This window comes from Chroicocephalus ridibundus, chromosome 2 (genome assembly GCF_963924245.1).
Source record: "Chroicocephalus ridibundus chromosome 2, bChrRid1.1, whole genome shotgun sequence".
Classification (NCBI taxonomy): Eukaryota; Metazoa; Chordata; class Aves; order Charadriiformes; family Laridae; genus Chroicocephalus; species Chroicocephalus ridibundus.
This window is the reverse complement of record NC_086285.1, coordinates 17,214,000-17,234,010: the sequence shown is the minus strand read 5'-3', so window position 1 is coordinate 17,234,010 and position 20,011 is coordinate 17,214,000. Positions and strand designations below refer to the sequence as shown.

The following is a 20,011-nucleotide window of genomic DNA, read 5'->3' as shown; positions in this document are numbered from 1 at the left end:
TCTGGTTCAAGAGCTATTTTTTGCAGTGTGTAAAGCTAACCTTGAATGATATATTTCTTATTGGAGTCAAACCATCCAGAGCATGTAACTCATTTGAAAGAAACAGACTCAAGGATTCAATGTTAGTAATTCTAAGCAGCAACTCTTGAAATTGAGGGAAATTAAGCTAGATTTGGCTTATACTAAAACTACCTCAAACAAATACCATATGCCAACTCCGAGTTGCACTCAGTGAAACCTGCGTGACGTACAAACTGACTTTGAAAACATAGCTCAACCTCCATTCTTCCATTCTGATCAGATAGTAAGGGTTGTCTTTGCAAGCAAGGAATCTTTACATTCATAGCTGGAGGCTGTATTTCAGAATGGGAAACTTAATTTTATAGCTGTAAAATGAACTCAAGTCTTTAAAGGCTGCATTGCAGTTTAAATACCAAATTCTCAGGTTGAGGTTTCTCATGTTTTCTTACTTCCACTTCTTATTAAATTATCAGTGGGGAAACATTAGAAAAAAACTTATCCCTTATAAAACAGCATGGAACACATTTTGATTATAGAGCTCTTGCGTACTAAAGTATTCTGATTATCAGTACACAGACATCTAAGGGTATGCTACAAATGTAATTGTGGCAGATGCAATTTTGATATTGTCAAAATGCATTTGTCAGTTTATATGTGCAAATATTGGAGTTACGATGTTTAAACAATTGCTTTGTTAGTATTTGGGGTGGGGTGAGTCCTGCCACTCACCCATTTAAAACTGAACTGAGCAATTAACACAAAAATGTTGCTGTGCCTCTGCAAAAAATCAAGAACATTGCACTTTCAGTCAACCTTAACCAACTGTACTGAGAATGAACAAAAACCATTAGAAGGGGTTTTGTGGTCAGTTCTGCTTATATGCCTCTGGAGACATTCAAAACCTGCCTGGACGCGTTCCTGTGCGACGTGCTCTAGGTGACTCTGCTCTGGCAGGGGGTTGGACTAGATGATCTCCAGAGATCCCTTCCAACCCCTACCATTCTGGGTGATTCTGTGATATAGCAATCATCTAGAATTGTGCTTCAACAGGTTACAGCTATTTTGTACCCAAAACACTACTGAATAAAAACACTTCTGGAAGAAATGTATTCTGTTTGCAAAAAGTGTTCGTATTTGATGTGTGGACAACTGACATCTTTTTCCTTGTTGAAATTTCTAGCAAGGATAAGGGTCTTTTTGGCTTGTTCAGAGCAAGAAAGACTAACTGAACTAACCATTGGCATGTAGGAATCTACACCAAGTCTTCATCTAGCTACTGGTTGCCATATGCGTTTGAAGAGCGACCTGTCCAGCCAGAGATCTCACAGAGACGGAAATGGGATATTTAAGCTGTAGAAAACTTGGTTAGGTTAGGTTCTTTGAAAGAGTAGCAAAGAATTGGTTGTCTTGAAGTATCTCGGAGCTCAAAAGAAGAGATTTGATGATCATGTGCTCACATGTAGCATATTGTGCAGGTAAAAGAAATAAGTGTTCAGGTCAGAGGAACTCTGGTAACTTAAAGAATTGTGAAGTTAAAAAAGCTCCCATACATGTAAATTGTCGGCATTTGTCTGGAAAAGCCTGGAAGCCTTTGCAGATCAGTCATTAGATGAAGTCACAACCCTTTATGTGTAAGGGTTCTGTTTAGGTGGGCACAGGAAAAATGATCCATCCTGGCACCCACTCAGAGCCATAAAGGCTTAGTTTTTCCAGTGTTAATCATGTTTCTGGCTATTTGGATTATGTATATTTGCTGGCTCTAAGGATTCGTACTGGTTGAGTCAAAGGAGAAAACATAGCATCAACATACTTCAGTCCAACATTTTGTTCTCTGAGCTAATAACGTTAGCTTAGGAGGATTTATAGCAATTACTAATTGCAGAAAAACATAACATCATCGATAAGACTATGTTCTTCACACTGCCCTGCTTTAAACAAGGGAGGTCAAGAGCAGTCTTGCTGTTCACTTGTTTGTAGGCTGGTGTTTAGGGCTCTCTTGAAGTGGGTTTGGGTTTCAGGCTGGTGAGTTTCAGATTCAGGTCTCCCCCTTTCTTTTGGAAATACCTAGGCAATTCGGACACCATTTGATGAGGCCAGGCACATACTTTCCTACTAGTGTCAGGAATGATGGTTGTTGTCCACCTGTGTTAGACACCCAAGCACACCTATTGGATCACGTTCCTGCAAATATTTAAGGCTAGGGGTACCAAGTTCTTCTGACTCCTTTAGGCAGCTGATGGTTTGGACTGGCAGACGGGAATAGTGTAAGTGGTTACCTCACTTTAAAATGCCAGTTTAGTAATCCCTCTCACTCACCCTCCTGTTCCCAGTTTGCTCCTGGACCACTCTCTCCATGTGTGTCAACTGGCTATATGGCTGCACAGATCGGGGAACCCTTCCTCTCTAGCCCCATGGGTTCCCCAGTCCTGCTCACCATGGCTGTAGCAGTGCAGGTGCTCATTTAGTGGGGATGGCAGGTGTCAGGGTTAGAAAAGAGCTGCTCAATATGTGAGTGAGAATGAAGGACAGGTGAGTAGGTGTTGGCTCTGGTTAGATGGCAGGAGAAAGGACAGAAGCTGTAGGCCCTATGAGCTGTGAGGTACCTCAGTGCTTTGCATTGCTTTTGCCTCATCAGGTGGAATGTCAGCATTTAAATGTTTGGAACTTGAGGACTATCATACTGTGTTCATGATAGCCTCAGTCTGCTTGATTTAGACTCTTAAACAAACCAGGGTAAGGCAGGTAGGACAATGCGCTGTGCGAGTGTTGTGCTAATATTCTTATGCCAAAGAGAATTTCTCTCTTAAAGACACCATATTTATTCTCAGACCAAGCCTACTGCCATTTCTTATAGCCCAGTGTTAAAATTGCCCAGTTATATACTTGCCTCCGTGCCGTGCTTCTGAAAGACTGTCATGGAGCCTTAAGTCTGAACAGTCTTCTGCTTGAGATTAGTTAGTTCTGAACCTTTCATTTGAGATGTAAGTAAACATTTGTCTTGAATGACAACGGCTTATATACTGCCTGTGCTGGGTTGTTTGGACTTAAGTAAAAATAGGTGTTAAGTAAAGCTAGGGAGTAATTTTGAGGTGCAGATACAAATGACTTATGTTTGATATCACAGGAACTTCACAGCTTGATTAAAGCCAGCAAAGAAGCAGCTAGTCTATAGTGAAAAATTAAACGGATGAGTATTTCTGAATTAAACCTAGGGCCAGTAATTGAATAGACTTTTACAAGTGACTTGCAATTGTGTGTGATGATGCGAGACTGAATGCAGACAATGAAATGTCATGACAACACAACTCTGTGGAAGTAATTGTCAGGAAAAAAAGTGACTCCACACACGTTCCTCTTGGCAAATGCTTAAGATAAATCAAGAACTATTAGGCTTAGTTGCCCTGGCTTGTCTTTCTGGCATTGCAGTGGGCAACTTGTTCTCTATGCAAGACTTCGGAGGGACAGTGAGAGGGGAGTGAAAGCAGGAGTTGAGAGAGATTGAGGATTAGGGACCGGGCTTTGAGACTGAAACCTAGAGCTGGTTTCAAGGAGAACCAAGGGAAGTACCCAGAGAAGAGGAGCTCTCTCATGCTTTTGTTTTTACTGTCTCGATTGGATAAATGGGCTAGTTTAAACAGGATCTTCGTGTCACCTCTCTGTTGGGAACAGACAGGGTTGATATACTGGGATAATAGTCTAAGATTTAATCTGAGTATTGCACCATGGCATTACACCCTGGGAGGCGTAAATGACTGGTTCTCAACATGACTTCACTTCCATGTCGTGTACCCTGACAATGCCTCGTTCGGCACCTCAGGATATTTTATTCTGTGTTCACTCAGTGGCTGTGAAATACAGCCTGCTGCTCGACTGCAGAATGTAAGAAATGGTTTGAGTTGAAATCAACTCTGGATTGATTAACACTAATATAATGCTTCTGTCTTGCAGCATGTGACAATTAGTGGAATTACCAAGTAGATTACTCGTGTAAACTTCCACAAACCTGTATTTTTGTGTCCCCGTCCGCCCCCCCCCATTAGCAGGGGAGCAAAACTTAAGAGCAGCCGTTGCATATCCCAAGACTGGTATGCTGAAACTTAACCCTGAAAGCCGATGCAGCTGAGATGCATCCTTTTGCCTGCAAAGGGATACTTTACTGCAGCTCCTGCTGGGCAGACGTGTGAATCTTTGTGACAGTGAGGAGTAATTTTGTCAGTTCACTGGGGGTTAAGTGTATTCAGTAGAGTACAGTAAAAACCAGTGTAGTTGGTAGTACTGTTCTCATGGCCATCAGGCTGTACTCCCTATGGGTGGTCTAGCAAGGCAGACAAGCTCTAAATGTCTGGAAATATTTACATAATTCAGGACCCTAACCCTGGCCAACATGGCTGTATATCCTACGAGAGTATCAGATGCCAAAAAAAGTTGGGCATTCAGCTTTACCCAGCTGATCATGTTTTTCCTTGCAGCTAAAAGTTCTTCCTACAACCACCTGCCAAGTGTTGTAGCTGTTTAGCTTTAAGGGTTGACAGCTACCCAAACCTGGTTTTGTTGCAGGCTAGAGGTTTAGCTTGCAAGTCACTAAAAATAAATAAATAAATATAGGGGGTGGGGGGCAGAGTTTTGCAGAGCAGACTTGGTTTTGTGTTTTTTCCCCTCCTTTTGGAGCTCTTAGAGAAGCAAAAATGGAGCTTTTAGCTTAGAGGTTCTTGAAGTAAATTATTTTAACCTTCTGTTGATTTTTAAAATAATAATAATAACAAACCCCCTGTTCTGCTTCTAAAGAAGATCTCTTATAAGTGAAAGGTTCCCCTTCCCCCTCCACCACAAAGCATCTATCCCTGTTAGGGCAAACAGGCAGCTTCTGACTTTAACAATAGTTCTTTGTGTTCTGAAGACATAGCATAAATTATTCCCTCCCCAAAGAAGGCTGGGAAAGAAAAAACAAGACTAAATAGCCTGGTTTCTCTACAGAAGCAAACCAGAAATACTGTAATTCAACCACAGTGATGCTGTGCTTGCTGTACCCTGACCAGTCTCCGAGACTGCCTGTAGTACAAAGCTTTTCACCAGCCTTTCTTACCAGGTTTTGGTAAGAATTTACCGTTCTATTCCCAAACACCAGTCTCTGGCCAAAGCTGTGGCCTGGGAGCTAGAGGAAGCGTCAAGTGAAAAATTGCAAGTGATGATGTTCAGTAAAGCCATTTTATTTATGGTACTTAAAACTTTCTGGACTGGCCAACAGGCCATTGTATCAGTCACAATTTTAGTCTTTCCCTTTTTAAAACAGGATCATGATTACATCCTTCAGTACTTCTGACCTTTCTTCTTCACTGTCTGAGTTGCTGGTCTCCAGTTTCCCCTCCCTTTCCCTTCAAGGATTATACCCTTTTTTCTTAAGTTATTCTTTATCTGCATTTCTCTGCCCTTTTCTCCACTTTGAGTTGTCTGCAGGTTCCATTTGGAGACACCTTTAAATACTGCATTTGGCAAATGGTACGGTTGGAAATTACTCTTCCAAATTGAGAGTTTTTCATTGCTTTGTAAATATTTGGAGCAGAAAGAGAAAGCAGAAACTTTGAATGCTTGTTTATGACAGATCAAACCTCTTACTATGTTTGTTCTAAAGTGGTGGTGATGAGGGGAAAATTGCATAATTGCATCAATTGTTCTAAAGTAAGGTTTGATGATTCCTTCAGAAAGATCTATTTCAATTCATTTTGTTAGGAAATGACAAAAGTAGTTCTGAGCTTTCTTGAGCTGCCTCTCTGCTGACAAAGGAGAAGCATAGTCAAGGAATAGATAAGAGAAATGACAAATACTGTTTGGCTTTCTAGTTTTGCTTTCCGGTTTACATGAATATTAGGAGGAAGCTTCTAAATAATTGACTAAAAATACACCTGACTTAATACATTTAATGTAGCCTAAATTTCACATGCCTTACAAACTGTGCTCTAAACATTGTTGTCGGATTCAAGTTCATAAGAGCTTTCCATCTACCTGCACTACGCACTGGTGTTGTGCTCTCCTTCCAGAACTGGAGATGCTTTACATCTGGGGATGGTTGGGTCAGATGTCTGTGAAATGCAGTAACGTCCAAGCCTGTGGTTTAAAACTGCAGCACTGTCACAGTTCTGAAAAAAATAAACAACTGTCAAACAAATTATACGTTGTGGTACAGAAGAACTGTTTATGCCTCTTGGTAATGGATCAATGTGTCACAAACTTTGTTTAGCTGTTGCAGTGTGACAGTTTCATCTGACTTGCAGCACTTGCCGAAGCAAGCTGACTATGTAAAATTGTTGTCTGTACACATCTCATAAACCCTTCGTGGTTTGGGTGACTGTTCTCTCACATACAAGCAGCCTTTGAAGGGCTGGTTGTCGTGTGCTTGGCTTGTAATTCCAGTGGCATGTGTGAGGAGAAAAACAGGAGGAGATAAGGAAGAATCGGGTTTATAGCCTAGAACCAATGAGGCCTGTAAAGAAGCATCATGTCCAGCGAAGAGATTAATAGGCATCCTTAGCAGTAGCGCTCAGATGTCTGCTCTGTCTATTAATCTCTATGAAACAACCTAGATGGTTAGACCAACTGCAGGCTTGATGCGCGTTCTGACAGCATTAAATTGGCTTGTAATAAATATGCTAAGGAAGCAGCAGGAATAATGGAACCTATTTGAGAACTGACATGCCATTGGGCTTTCATAAATCCCTTCAAGTGTAATGCTGGCAAATGAATATTCATAAACCAGGCCATTAAAATTTTAAGAGAACCTTGAGGGGGTGATGATGTCAGACTCCAGAGTTAATTATAGAGATGGAAAAATTCTTGGCTAACTAGGCTGAACATGCTCTTACAATAGTTTTTACACAATACAACAATCAGAGGGAGCCACAACATTGGATGTAGGTTCTGAATCTCTTAATATAGTCCCTGAACTGAAAGTCTACCAGTGTAGAGAAGAGGAAGTATTTACATTCAGCTACTGTGGAAATAAATCAGCTTCAAGTAGTTGAGTTGCAGATCCTTTCTTTTGTGCTTATTTTTGTTACTGAATTGGTCACAATTTCTGGCTTGCCTGCCATAAAGTACCCTGCTGGGCTGGGAAGCATGTGGTTGCTCTCTTGAAAATTGCCTGTTGTTAAAAGCAATCTGTAGCATTCACTAGGTTTATTATGGGGGATACTAGTACTACAGTAACTTTACATAACATATGGCCTATGGAAATTCCAAAGGCCATAACATACAACTTTCATAACTCAAGGTAGTGATCAGTTTTAAGGATTGTTGCTTTGTTTTAAGAGACTTCCTCTCTCAAAACAGTTATGAAAAATATCTGGTTTCTGTTTTGTAGTATAGCAGTATTTTATAATGCTTTCAGAATTGCTGAGGGGTTGGAGGGAGCTACAGAGGTCACAGTTCTAGTCCCATTTGGCAGAAAATAATTGAAAAATCTCTAACTTTTGTTGGTGGTCGGGATACTCTTATTTTTTGTATTGCATTTTTTCCACAGCATTGATCGAAACTTTATAAGGGGTTTGCTTTGGCATTTCTTCTATGTTTCCTTCTAGTGGTATGATGGGCAAAAATGCTGAACAGGATTCTAACTAACCTGGAATCAGAGTAGTTAAAGTCCTAAATTTTAGGACCTTACTGAAATTAATGTTTCTGTTCCACTTCAAATAATACATACTTCCGTTTTTAAATAGAAAAGGTGAAAAGGAAGAACACGTTACTGTGTTTCTTGAATCAAGATCTGTAACAGAGGACCCTTTTAACAGTGCAACCTGTAGAAAGAAGAGGAACAAAATAATATTTGGAATTTTTTTCAGATGTGGTGTACAAGTTAAAATCTAAACTGAACCAATTTAGTCATTTGTTCTGGTCAAAGAACTGGAACAGCTGATCACCCCCTTTCTTTTGCCAGAGCAGTAAACACTATAAACATAGAATCATAGAATAGTTTGGGCTGGAAGGGACCTTTAAAGGTCATCCAGTCCAACCTCCCTGCATTGAACCGGGACAACTTCAACTAGATCACGTTGCTCAGAGCCTTGTCCATCCTGACCTTGAATGTTTCCAGGGATGGGGCATGTACCACCTCTCTGGGCAACCTGGGCCAGTGTTTCACCACCCTCAGTGTAAAAAATTTCTTCTTTAAATCTAGTCTAAGTCTTCCCTCTTTTAGTTTAAAGCCATTACCCCTTATCCTATTGCAACAGGCCCTGCTAGAAAGTCTGTCCCCATCTTTCCTGTAGGCCCCCTTTAAGTACTGAAAGGCCACTATAAGGTCTCCCTGGAGCCTTCTCCTCTCCAGGCTGAACATCCCCAACTCTCATAGATGACCGCATAGATGAAGGAGTTCTTAAATCCCAGCAAAAAAGCTGAAAACAACTGCAAATCTCAAAACATGCTAAATAGGATTCTGACGGTTTGGGAGGGTTTAGAAAATCATTCCAACTTGTCTTGAAATTGAAATCTTTCTTAAGACGCAACTCTTCAGCAGTCAGTAGATCTAATAGAGATGCTATATGGCCATAAAAATGCAAAGGGTCTTAAATTTTGAAATATACTTTGTCAGAAATAATGTTCCCAAGAGCTCTCATCAGCTGTGGGAGTGCAACAGGAAAGCACTAACATCTAGTGAGACATGCTGCCATTTTGAGAGAAGGAAAATCACTTAATAAACTCAGCTTTCAGCATCCCTTGTTGCAGGGTGACTAAAGAGGCAGCGTCTGCTTTTGGGTGTAAAACACAGGCTGCCCTTTTGACAGAGGCCTTAGGAGTCCTCTGAGAGGAAAACATATTTATCACTTACCTAATCTTGCAGTTTTTGTAATTAAGTAAGCATAAATACTTCCACACTTACTGCTTAGTCTTGAGTCTTTTTACTACAAAGAGACTTGTGCCACAGAACCTGTATGTCCCTCACCCACTTCTTCCCTCTTTAAGCTTTCCAAAGATGCTTTAACTGTGTGGCCTCTCTACATGAGATCAAGCAGGAAAAATGAAAATACACATTTGCAAGATGTGTTTCGTGGTGGAAAAAAAAGTTCAAGACTGTTCTGGATGAGAGCTTTTTGAATGTAACTTGCAGGCAGGCAAAGTTGCGTTGACTGCATCTGTGCAGGGGACGGCAAGGCTACTTGCCATGGAGGAAGAACTGAACAGATGCCAAACCTTAATCACAAGTGTGTCCTCTGGGAAGAAGAGCCTTGTTTGTTTGAAGTCCAGGCTTTTCCTTAGCAAATTAAGTTTTTCAGTAGGTATTTCCCCTTCTTTCTCCCATTGTTCAGACTTTCTAGATGAGGAATCTGCATTTTCAAGCAGATGCAGACCATGTCAGTTCAGGAGATTCTTTGGATACCCTCCCAAGGCAAGCAATATCCACAGGCCTAAGGACAGATACAATCAAATCAACCATCCATCAAAGGATGGATGCAAATGGTTTCTGTCGTTGAAGCCAGGAGTTTCTGTGAATACTGTGGTCTAGGAGGGCTGGAAGTAAGACTGGCTTGGTGGTGATGGTCCACCCAGTGCTAGCATCTGCAATGAAGCCGACGTTTTTTCCTCAGCTCAAAAGCACTGAGCCAGTGCTCCAGGATGAGTGTAGGGGATCCAAGCTGCAGATTGTGCAGAATGTGAACTTTAACTTCTGGAACAAAAGTTCTTTTTCTGAAGAAGATGAAAGTACCTTGAAATAGATACTTCCTCTTTCTGTTTTGCTTTAATGCCTTTTTGGATGGTTCCTGTATCTGACCTTGGCAATATCTGAGAGGAAGAAGATGGGGAAGAAAACCTGAATAGAACTTGAGTGAATCTTTTTTTCTGAAAGAAAAAAATAAAAAAAATTAAGTTGCTGAAGATATTGTAACTTTCCTAGCTGAGGGCATTTCTTGGTGTAAGAGAAAGCAGGGTGGAGAAAGGAAATGCAAACGGATCCTGATGTTGCACTTGAGGTCAGGTTATAACTTCAGATTCCTGGGGTCTCTTCTCCTCATTCAGTCTCCTCTGCCACTAATGTTCCTGAGACACCTGGGAGAAAGGAGTATCAGGAAGGTGGCTTGCCTCGAGTTTTACTTACATTTATTTTTGTCAAAGTCGGCTTGTCAGTGGCTGTGTAAAAATAGTCTCTTCTCCTTGTCTGTGGGAAGAAGGGGGATGTGATCTCAAGGAACCATCTTGCAGGTATCGCAGTGAACAGACAAGCGCAAAGGCCCGTGTGTGAGCTGCGTCTTATTCCTGCATTTTGGTACATTGATGGTCCCCGGTCCAAAGCTTTATGTCCAGTCATTTGTCAGCACTTCACTTAACTCGCTGTCCCCTCTCATTCATAACCTGTGCTGCCTGTGCATTTCATACGACTATGCCCTCTTATCTGGAGTCAGTCCTTGCTGTCAAGAGCAAATACACTGCAGTCCTGAAGATAGCACTGTGATACCGGCAGTAAGTGTCCTAAAGAGAATAGTTGTGTGAGCCTGAAGCTTTGCAGGATTTATATGGAGCTCTGGGCTCTGCCTAAAAACAGGTACTAGAATTCTTTAACGATTAATAAGCAATTACAAAGGGCTTTTTTTTTGTTTGCTTTTTCAAACTGTAAACTCCGCATTTGTTTTTTGGTACAGGAGCAGTTAGAGGAGCATATGGCTGTATTGATTGTGCGGAGCTGCCTCTCCTTTTGCCAAGTTGTTGTTAGTTTGCGTGTGGCCGGGCAGCATTTATGAAAAAGCCCTGCCCTGCCTGCTCCTGCATTGTTTCCAAATAAAGGCATGTCTGAAAGGGGAGTTAAGCCTCCAACTGCCGGACCTTAAAAAAAAGGACCTTTTACCCATGAATTGAAAAGGGGCAATTTATCTGCAACAAACTGTTCCTTCTCTGCACGCCCCCCCCCCCTTTCTCAAATTAAGTGAAAAAGTTGCTTTTAAATTTAAATCATGCAAACTGGTTATTTTACACTAATGCTCTGTAGCAGACAGTTTAGGAATCGAACCACCAGCCGCAGAGTCACCTCAAAGTTATTAACATATCCAATTGATCTATTTTTTTTAACGTTTAGAGCCATTTAAACAGAAAATGCTCATATTCCTGGGAGGTGTGCCTTAATAAGTGAGCCTTTCCTTGCATATAAACTCTCGTCTATGCGAGGAGTGGAGAGGATAAATGGCTACCTTTATAATGCAAGGTACTAGTTTGAATAACTTTGTTTTTTATTATTTCTTAAGACAGAAGTACTCTTTATCAGGGTTTAATACAAGTTTGAAGTGACATAATGGTATTTTGCTGTGTATGATCTAAGGACATAGCTAACATGAGGTTGTTAGGAAGAGGTAATTTATTAGACCAGCTGGTATGGGGGGAAAAAATGAGACAAGCTTGCAGGCACACCAGCACTTCGTCAGGTCTGAAATAGAAGCAGCAGATTTCAAGGTTAAACAGAAGTTACGAAAAACTACTCAGTTCAATCAGACATGCATTGAACTGTCAAAGAAGAGCTTGCTGGTATGATATTCCTGCAGTGGAGGGGGGAGAACGAGAAGATAATTGTTTTTCTTGGTATATAGGGGAATTAGGAAATTTTAGTTGTTTGTCTTCTCTTTGGAAGGCTTTATTTTTGTAGGGTTTTTTGAGAATCAAGATTTGTAAGAGCGGTCATTTGTAGACAAATAGAGTCATGTTTATGCAAAGGAACTTTATTAGCCAAATCTAGTTTCACACATTCTTTGTCAACTGGTTTCCATCTTTAGCCTACACTGCTAACTTAAGAAATTACCTAGTAGTCAATTCATAGTTGTAAAGGTAATGACAGAAAGGAAAACACACCTCTACTGTTTATTCTTTTTTTAAAGCGCCCAAGGTATTTACTTTCAAAATCCGATCAAATCTATTCCAACAAGAACCCCTGAATGCTGGTGCTTTTTTTAAATGTATAATTTTCCCCAAGGAGAAACAAAATTCAGAGTTGAAATATTGAAAAACAATTTCAAGGCAGTGCAGAACAAGAGATGCTTCATTTGTGCTGCTAATAAAGTTGGCAATGTGCTGGTTTTGAGCTTTGGATTAGGATGTTTTGTCAAGGTGGTTGTTTTGATACATATCTGATGATGCACTGTCAATGTATATTGAACTGTAAACCCTGCAGAGCAGAGGAAAACCATTTGGTGCTCTTTTTCTAAAGCTGTTCACTATTTTTCTGTAGTACGGTATCCTAAAGTGATTAATTCTATAGTTAAAGCAATGTCAGATTACACATATTAAAGTAGAAGTCATTATCTTCTAACTTGATTGTCTGAGTTCTTAGTTCTTTTTAATGGTCTGTCTGTACCAATGCCCTCTAAATTAACCTCTGTATATATTAACAGTTGCTTTTAAAGCTATGGTATCTGGCTTTATCACGCAAAACTGACTTTCAATATCAATTATAACACTCAAAACGATTGATGCTTTTTGAGTGGTGTCAGGAGTCCTGGGAACCAGCCTGTTTTGTGGTTTGTTTTTTTCCTGAGTCCCACTGCTGTCTGTTAAGAAGGCAGAGCTGTTTACTCAGCTGTGTCCTGTTAGTACCGAAGGGGCTGGATAGGTAACCCTTGCATTTAACCCAGTCTCTGGGTAGGTGGAGGAGGTCAGAAAAGCTTAATCTAATTTAGATAAATTACTCGCCAGGAAGGGGGTGTAGCTGTGCTAGCGTTTGTCTTTCTCTGCCAGAAGCCAGCTTCCTCCAACCTGCTGAAGCAACAGCCTGAGAAAGGTGTCATGTATGTGGAGCAGTTTAACACCAAGTAGGGTCTATTGAGGGAGAGACTGCAGTGTCTTCTTGGTGTCTTCTTCCTTGGTGTTGTAGGATATGGCATATCTGTGTCTCATCTTCCTTGAAGGCAGTTTTACAGAAACTTTCAAAGATTAAGGTATGTTAAAATATCCCTTTCACATGGTGCTTCAGTCATGCAGGTCTTTGGTCACGTGGCTAGTATTGAAGCCAAGGTTTTTGTGTTTTGCTCTCAAATTTTTACAGAAGTTACCCGTCATTAGTTGTGGATGCCCTTCACCACTACCACTTCAGCAGTAGTACCACTGCTTTAGTAACCTGTCTTATGGGTCTCAGGAGATTTCCTGAAAATCTAAGCTGGACACCAGGTCACCCTAAGACTGGTCTTGAGGCATTAGACGGCCTGAGTATGGCCTCCTTGTAGCACGTTCACAGGGAAGCTTATATTAGAAACTAAAACTAATATATTATTTAAATATTTGACCAAAAGGGAGTAGCATCTTATTTGACAAACCGTATCCCTTAGTAAGGGTAACTGAAAGGAAGTCAAAGTCCTGCTTCAGTCTTCGAACTTGAAAACTGAAGTATCCTGGATGAAGCCCAAACTTGTTTATTTTCTTCTGAATTTAAGATGTTAAGGGGAAAAAAAATTAAGAATGTCTATGAACAGGAGCAGTTAGCCCTTTAGTTAAACAAAGAGAAATAAAATGTAAGTTTTATTTTTGTGGGGGGACTAAATTTGTTACAGTATTTAACAATGTGTGTTACTGGATGTTCCTTTTAAGATACTTGCCACAAAGTAGTGAATGTGGAACCCCATCAGTGGTATGCTTCACCCATTAGAAAAAATGCCACAACTAATAGTTTATCACTGACACAGAGAAACAACTGCTAGACTTTTTTAAATAAAAGAAGGCAGTGGTCTCCACTAACGTAGGTTTCTGGCATTCCTGATGCTGATTCACCTTGGCATCCCTTAGTCTCCACCTTTCTCTTCCCTTCTTTTCTATGTTTGGAAGTCATTTTTCAAGGTTACTTACCAAGCTGCCTGCCTTATGCTTCTCTTTACTTACCAATTCCAGGACAAAAAGATAGGATACGTGAATAAGACTCTTTCAGTCAAGAGTTGTGTGTTTATTCTAACAGAAATGTTTCTTTTAGTAAACAGATTAAAAAGATCTTTAAAAAAACCTCAACCAAACAAACTTTTTTTCCTGTGAAACCTTTGTAAAATCCAGTTTCTATGCAGATGGTTTTTACACACCCTCAGACCCTTGAAATATCAGAAGCTGGATGCTTTCATGCTGTTCCTCACAATGACTTGCAAGAAATACAGATAATTCTTGGCAAACAAAGAGCTCCTAAAAAAGCAGCTAGTTGAGACCTTACATATGCCAAACTGTTTAATAGAATACTTTCACACACACACACACCCCTTGAGGGAAGAAAGTGAGAATTTGACTATAAAAATTATGCTTTCCAAGTGAAATCCCTATATACTGTCCTCTCCAGCAGCAATCCTCTAGTTTTGTTCAGGCTTCATTAAATAGCATTATAGTGCTCCGGATCTCCTTGGATAGGATTTTGTTATTTCACTGCATATTGTGAGCTAATGCAACTCCTGGACTTACTCCAGTCTGTGCTGTCTTGACATCTAGACTTTGGGTATAAGCTGCTGATTATGGTTTCAAACTTCCCAGGAAAGGAAAATAAAGAGCTGAAGAAAATGCTGCAGCTTTTCACAGTGATCTCATGCATGGCCACATGCTGTCCGGATGTTTAAGTTTCTTGTACTGAGTTTTAATGCAGGCATACTTTCCATGAGAGTTTAAAATACTGCTGTAGTTTGACTTAAAGCCATTGGCAAGCAATACACTTACAAGATAGTCTAAATGTCTTGAATTGTAGCCTTGACTGAGCTTTTTTCTTTTTACTTGACCATTTAAGACCTTGATTTTTTTTAAGTCAAAGCAAGATGTTCGTATGCTGAAGTGCAATACGAATTGTTGAATCATTTATTTAGGGAAGCTCTGGGATTACCTAGCTGTTCTACTGTTTTATTTTATTCATTAGCACTTATAAAAATCAGGCCAGGTGTGGACGGGCAGTGAGGAAAACAAGCATCTTGCTTGGGCTTCAAAATCCTTTGTGTGGAGTGTTGATATATAACTTAGTAGTAAATGTGCCAGTCGTGCTGGTGTGTGAAATAAAATTCCCAAACGCCTCCCAGAGGCTCCCTGCTGTAGGAAGAAGGACTGTTTTCATGCCATAGGAATATCTTTCTAAAGATGCTGTGAGCAGGGTAATGTGCTGACAATAAACTATGTGCATTTCAGTGAATTTCTTGTGTATGTGTCCCATACATGCTCTGATAAGTACATGTACAACTGTTGTTTATTGCTTGGATCACGGACTGTGGGATCTGTGAGGATGATGGGGCATTTTAAGAATGAAGCTTCTCAGGGTCCCTGCACCCTGAAATTCCCGAAGGCTTGTGACATCTCATTGCTCTAAGGACTGCCAGGTCGTTGACTTGAGAGAGTGTGGTGTGGGTGACGAAGAGAAGTCGTGCTGTAGAACTTACCCTGTTTCCCGGCTGGGTTTTGCAGCCCATCCTGAGCTCTGTCCTCCCGCAGCACCTGAACGTGTTGCTGCTGCCCTGGCTGAGCAGCGGAATGTCTAACTCAGCACTAGGCTGCGTTCACATGTGACGGGCCCCTGGTGACTGAGGATTTTGTAGCATCACCTGGCACAGGGCTGTATCCCACTGTGTCCTGCTGGCTAAGAAGTATTATACCATGAGTAGCTGTGATTTAGATGATAATGCGCTATTCCTGAGCAATGGTTTTGACTCACTTTTAGACAAATACTACTGTAGGTATATTTTCAAAACCTGGGTTGTAAGGCCTGCCTTGCAAGGACCTAGTTCAGCACCCTTTCTGTAACTGATTGTTAGTGTACTACTGTAAGAACCAATGATGATCAAGACATCAAGGGACTCCTTCATTCTTTCCAACTCTAATTTGTTCAAGCAGCCTGTCTTTTCTCTTTTAAGGGAAGTCTCTTTTTTCCATTACACATGCTCAGTGCCTCTCTTCAAACAGCACAGCATTCCTTTGGCGCTATTCATGGGACAAATAAGTTGACTGATGAAGGGAATTCACCTGCAAAAGAAGTGTCCAAGACTATCAGCATGCTTATGCCATCACCCTCTGGTTGTTGGTCTGCTCCGTAGTGTGCTGCTGGGTTGATTCAGCTGTCATGAATGCACATCCTTAGTTTCCCATGTGCAGATCTCACCTAGTAAAGGGGAGGGTAAGGATCAAGTCTGCTACACTGGACAGCCCTTTACTGAAACTTCCTGGAGAAGGAAAACAAAACCCTGCTCAAGAAGGTGACCTGTTTTGGGGAGGGGGCGGAATGGAGTGGGTGAGGAGAGCTTCTGGGGTGGGACTGGGTCTCTGATGGGAGAGTCTGCCATGAGAGCTGGAGAAGAGCCAGGGGAGAACTGGAAGTAGATTTGGAAACACTGAAGAATACAACTGTGGTGGCATTACCCATAGGATCTGGTACAGGAGGAAGGTGGAGATATGCAGGAGGCAGCAGAAATAAAATCAGAAGAGAGGGATTGGCAAGGATGGGAGCTAGACTAAAAGGAGTAGAGCTGGGATTCTAGTCTCAGGAAGATGTGTGAACTTTAGGGCAAGTACAGCTGAGTTCCTCCTGTGTGGCAATAAAAGCCGTGGTGTGGCAGAGCCCTCCTTCCCAGCCATCACACAGGCATCAAGGTTGCACCCTGGGGACTGTCCTCTGTACGCTTCCGAGGTGGCTCAGGGAGGCTGGACTATAACAAACCTCTCAGCTCCCCAAGCAGCTGCCTGTGTTCTTTCATTTGTAGGCTGTTTTCCCTGCTCACTACATTTTGTTTGAACAAAGTCATGGTGTTTTCCTTTTGAGCTTGATCTGTACACCAGGGGAAGAACACCTCCCTGTTACCTCACTGAAACCCCAGCTGTCTTCTCAGTGACTGTGTGCCTGCAGCACATAATTGTAGATTTGTGGTAGATGTGTTTCCTCCCGTGTGACCGAGGCCTGGGGTGGCAGTTGTCTCTTGTAAGGTCACTGGAGGAAGTGGCCTGCTTGGGGGAGTGTGAGCAGAAAAAATTCTTGAACCTTGATTTAAAGTAAAGGTGTTATGTGAGCCTTTACTCTGTTCTTTCAGCATCACCTTTGATATACGTAGATTTTGGAGAAATTACTTTTCTACCCTGTTCTCAAAGAATTCAGTGAGAATTTTACTCTCTAACTCTGCACTAGTCAGGTATAACTGAGTGCAATAACTGTGCTTTGTCCCGAGCCATGAAAAAGCCATGCTTCTTCATGAGGCTGACTTCTCTACCATTTAAGTGTCCTTTTGCATTCAGGGTATTCAGAATACAGATTAAAAAATGGTAATTTTTCACTTTTTTCCCCATCTTTAGCACAGTGAAGGAGATAATGCTGTATTTCTAAAGTTTCCCAAAAATTCCTTCTTGAAGTCTGTCTTTTGGAATTCTGAATGTCTGTGAGCAAAGATGGAAAATGGGAGTGTTAGAATGGAGAAAAATCAACTGCTACTTTACCTCCATTTAAATTAAACCCACAAAAGCGTAAAAGCTTTTGCTAGTGTGCAGTTACACAAATGGCCTTAAGTTAATTGGTGTCAAATAAGCAGTCACCTGTGAGGGTGTCACTGGTTTTTTTTTTTTTCCCTGGATGTGCCTGAGTTTATTGAGATTCTCCTTTTTAACCAAGAGGAGAGACAGTGTTCCCCTTGGTACTTCAAGTTTGTCAGTGTGTATTCTGCGAAACTGGAAATGAATGGGTGAACCCATTTCTTCTAGCAAGTAGTGCAAGCCCCATAGGTTTTCTCTTGTCCCAGGCTGGATGTCTGTGAAGTGGGGCTGATTTCCATAGTTCAGGGCTATCCTGACTTCTTCCTAAAATTCTGTTAACAGGTCTAATGCACACGTGCCAGTCCGTCTCATTCCTAGTGTGTTGTTTAGTTTCTTACAGCATTCATTATTGATATTAGATAGTCATGAGCATACTGTGCTGCTGATTTAAGCAAATTGGACACAAAGTGAATTAGCTTATTTTAGGACTAGTTGTGCGTAATCGTGTCTGACTGGCCCTTTTTTGAATGTGTGTGCCCTATTTCTTTGTATTAGTGAAGCACATACTGGGTGAGAATAGACTTTTAGCAGAAAATCAGCAGTTCTCAGCCAAGATCTCTGTGTGCATCTGGGCATAGCTTCAGCCCAGAATGATAATGGCTGAGCTACAAACAGTCAGCATGATTCCCAGCTGCATTTTTTAACATGCAGTATTTAAAGAGTAAGTTGGCCATATATGCTATCATTTTTAATTATAATAGTGTGAACGCCAGGTTCATTGCAGGAACAGGACATTACTGTGGTAGTTTGGTTTCAGTGGGGTGCTAATCATGGTTTAGTTTTATTCGCTGTGTGTTAGAGACTTTTCTAGGTATAAGAATCATTTGGTAAATGTATTGTTACATCTAGTAGTACTAGATAGGTATTTAAGCCTTACGGGGTGGTGTAATTTATCTAGTACTAAGGAGCTGTGATACAGAGTTTACAAAAGGCAAAAGCTCAAAGTTTCCAGGGCAATGGGCAGGATCCTCAGTTTGCTCTCCAGTGCCCTCCCGCAGACCTGTGCTCGCTGTGCTCATCCCTGCTGACCGGGGACAGCCTCTGCCAGCCTCCGGCAGCGTGCTCACTGGGGATGCTTCATTCAAGGCAGCGAAGCGCTTAGAAGATTGCATGCCGATTTTAGAAATATCAGGGTACAAATAACATCTGAACTGGCCTGATATTTTACTGTTCAGTGCCAGGCGTGGGGGGGAATGAAGGACAGAAATGCACTGTCTGTACTGACCTCTGGGGAAAAAGCCACTCTAAGCGGCCCCTTGGAGGGGGCCACGGCAGCGCTGTGGGAGGAGGTGACCCGTGCTGCTCTCCTCTGGCTGCCGGCTCTGACCACAGAGTGCTCTCCTGGCTTCCTTGCAGACTCTATGCTGGGAAAGAGGATAGGATGGTGTCCAAATCTAGCATCTTGAAATTACCTTGGGAGAGGTATAAAGGAAAAACTAGTCTGAATCGCAAGAGAGGCAGTGAGCAGCAGAACCAAGGTTTTTTTTTGCCAGATAGCTATTTTGGGGAGACTAAGTCATTACTTTTGAAGCCATCTGTCTGAACTGCAGTGAGTCTCACCATAACTGATCAAGAGTGTTAAATAATTAAATAGTAGTGTTCAAATGAGTATCTGTACCTTGCTTTCATCTAGTTTGCTTGGTTCTGGTGTTTGACAAGTACCTGTCTCCTGTCTTGGAGCTGTGAAGGTGGTTGTTTATACCTGCGCTGCTGGCCTACTTTCAAGCAATTCATGCAGTGAGAAACCTGATTATTTTTTCAGTCTAGTGGTCCTAAAATGTGCTGTGTTGAGAACTGTACCCGAACTTGCCGCAGTTTCACGCTGCCTGCGGTAAACCTGAAGTGTGTCTCCCTCAGCTGTGAGCTGTTGGCTGAGCTTAACCTCTGGCGTAGGAGCAGCGGGAGCTCCTGACTGCCGACATTCCCGGGGCTCTGGAAGCGCAGGGATGGCGGAGCGGTGGCACAGCTGTGGTGGGGGGGGCTGGCCGAGCCCCCGCCGCCTGCCCAAGGGGTAGGTAGGCTCTGGCCGCTGCTGCGCTGCCGGCTTGCAAGGTAAACACTGGGTGACCTATAAGCCAGCCAGTCAACTTGCACGTGGCCTTATTAGGCAAGCTGCGGCGGCCGCTGCGGCGTCTGGGGACAGAACATGCTGGATGGCGGCGGGGAACGCGCAGCCCAGAACGGATCCAGCCCAGACCCCGGGAGATACGACCCAGTACTGCGGCGCTGGCAGCGTGCTGCCAGGGAGCTGCTGCTGTCAGAGACGCACCTCTGCTTGGCACGTGTCAAGAATCACGCTAGAGGTGGCTCTAAAAAAGTAAAATCCTTTTGTGTAAATGTTAGTAACTGTAGTTCTGTTTCCTGACGTGTTTTTCACATGCTTCATTATAACCTTAGGGCACCAGTTCACCCTGTCGTTTTATGTACTGGAACGTTTTGTGGTGGCCTTTCCTAAGGAAGCATGTTTTCACTCCTGTTTTCATTTCAGAGACACACCTGAACTAAGAGAAAT

The 20,011-nt window shown here is 42.0% G+C and overlaps 1 protein-coding gene across 20 annotated transcripts in view; it reads left to right on the top strand.

The window, feature by feature from the left end:
* The window catches only part of SVIL (supervillin), a 141,726-nt gene that overhangs the window by 43,547 nt on the left and 78,168 nt on the right, over positions 1–20,011 (top strand). The gene's annotated exons all lie outside the window — the stretch shown is intronic.